Source organism: Geospiza fortis, unplaced genomic scaffold (genome assembly GCF_000277835.1).
Source record: "Geospiza fortis unplaced genomic scaffold, GeoFor_1.0 scaffold98, whole genome shotgun sequence".
Classification (NCBI taxonomy): domain Eukaryota; kingdom Metazoa; phylum Chordata; class Aves; order Passeriformes; family Thraupidae; genus Geospiza; species Geospiza fortis.
This window is the reverse complement of record NW_005054306.1, coordinates 1965843-1968456: the sequence shown is the minus strand read 5'-3', so window position 1 is coordinate 1968456 and position 2614 is coordinate 1965843.

The following is a 2614-nucleotide window of genomic DNA, read 5'->3' as shown; positions in this document are numbered from 1 at the left end:
AAAGCTGAATTTAACTTCATTGAGCAATTCCTGTCTTATCCATAATAAAGACATATCCAGAACTTCTCTAGTGAGTCACTTGAAAGAAATAATGAATTAAATTAAATGAAAAGTTTCATTTTTTCTTTTACAAATGAGCTTTAATATCACAAGATACTGTATTCTCATTCTGAGTCAAATATCTTGCTATTTTTTTCCCAGAAAAAGTCCTCAGCAAGGCTTTGTTCTTGCCTGAATGTTGTATGACTGTAACAAATCACTAAAATGTCCCTGAGATGTCTTACATCGGGGAAATTGAAACCCTGAAAAATATATGTGCTTGGCACAGTTTTTCTACATATTGTGAAATTGCTACTATAATTGTAGAATTTAGTATGTTATGGGAAAAAAGGCCTTTTCTTTTAAGGCTTCTATTTCTGCAAAACTCCTATTTAACTTGAAGCACAGAGATAAGTGCATCCTTATTTAGCTCAGTATTTAAACACATGCTTAAATTTAAAGATGTTCCAGTCCATGAGACTTTAGAATTTGATTAAACGAAATCATTTACTTGAGTATTTTGCCAGATGAAGGTCTTCAGATGTAAAATATCACTATGAACGTAGGCTGCATTTCTGTCTAAAGTTATAACTTTGAGAATAAATCAAGCAATGTCAGGATTTCTCTGCAGCCCTGAAGGAGGCTGATGTGGTCTGTCAGTGTCCATACTGTAAAACAGTCCTGTAGTCTAAAAATGGGGTGACTGTAACTAAATTGTCTAGTGGGAGGTGTCCCTGGGCCATGCCAGCACGCAGACTGTGCCACGGTTGCTGGGGAGAGAGCTGATTTTCTGGAGCAAAGCTGTTCTAGGGCCTTCTCTAGATATTTAATGGCTTCGAAGATTAAATTCCAATACCTGTGTCATTACAAAACCTGGTGTTAAGAAGTTGCACCCTAAGTTCTGTACTTAACTTTGTCATACCTAGGACTTAGGACAGGCTCCATGATGCTGTTCAGGAGCAGTGTGGCTCTCTGAGGTAGTGAGTAAGGAACAAATTCTTGTTCAGGGTGTGGTGCTGTCCCTGTTTAGGCTTTCATAGCTGGATGAGCTCTCTCTGAAATTTTTGCACAGGTACAGTAATAGCAAGGCTGACTCCTTGACCACTCTTTGCTTTTCCACCTATGGAGAATTCAGAACTGGATTTTGCAATGACCCCTTCTTTTTCTGTAGAGGCAAAATCACACATCCTACTAATCCTACATGTTTAGTGTTTGGGTCTGCATGTTGGGAATGAGGGTTTATGCCTGGGGAGGTACATACTAAGCACTGCTGTCCAAATCCTGCAAAATCTCCCTTGACATGGAGCTGAAACCAATGGGATTTCCTCCAAGAGAATGTCTGCTTCTGGCAAACAGGATGTTTTTGTAGGTCAGGGATTATCTTCAATGTGGCAAGTGGGAAAAAATTCAGTCCTTATTGATGAAAGAAAATAAGATCAGAGAAGTATCAAGTCAGAATTGCAAGATATTGTGGACTCAGATTTCTCTATTCATGGAGACTTTTACTCTATTTGATTGACATCCCTTTTCAAATTCCCATGTAAAAAATGTCTATCCATGACTAAATCTTAAATATTTCACATCCTATTCTCAAATGGCTTATGGAAAGAAAAATGAGGCTTCTTGTCCTTTACAGAGCAGCTCAGTGCAAAATTCAACACACAGATGGGAAAGTGAGCAGCACTCTCAGAGCAGAGGGCTGCCTCTCTGCCTTACCCTGGGATATTTCCCTTCTCCAGCAAAAGCTGGGCTTATCTGTTCATGATTTTGCTGTGTAAGCAGGGTAGACTCTGATGTGCTGATGTTGCCCACATGGTGAAGGAGATGATTATCAACCCATGTAAGAATACTGCCTGGAGTATCCAGCAGGCTGATGCAGAGTGGTTGGAATTAAGCAGGACACTGTTGAAGTACCAATCATTTTTCTGTAGTTAAGGCTGTATCAGCATTTCCACTAGAATACTTGTTTCCAGCGATTTGTACAATTAATGTGCTGGAAAATGTGCTCTGGACAAAAATTTGATGAAAAAATTGTTCCATTTAGGGACAATAATTTCTTTTAGAGGTCATGAAGAAATGTCCACTTATTTTTCTTGCTGAGACAGAAAAGCAGAGAAAAACTAGGCATTTCTATGATAAAAGTGTGCTGAAAAATAAATGCCTACAGTAAAGTAATCAAAAGTAGAAGTTTATGAGATAAAAACCTCATAAAAATGGAAATTTAGGCTTAATTTTTTCCCAAGTTTTCTTACAGACACTTTTCTGTCTGAAGAAAGTATTTTGCTATTTGGGCGTTGTTATAAATTAGTTAGGTCTGTACCACAGGCTGCACTTTGAAGCATAGAAACATCTTCTACTTATTTCAACAGAGTTATGCTCTCAGAATTTTCAAAAATAAATAGGGAAATTTTGAAGAGGTTGAGAGCACCCAGAGAAGAATAAAGTGTGAAATAAGTTGAGCTGCAAAAAGAAGATAGCCTCAGGGAGCAGGAAAAAGAAACTCTGTTTTAATGAGGAAGCAGGAGAAAAGTGAGAATAGTTTTGTGTACACACTGGTATGTCAGAGAGGAAACAA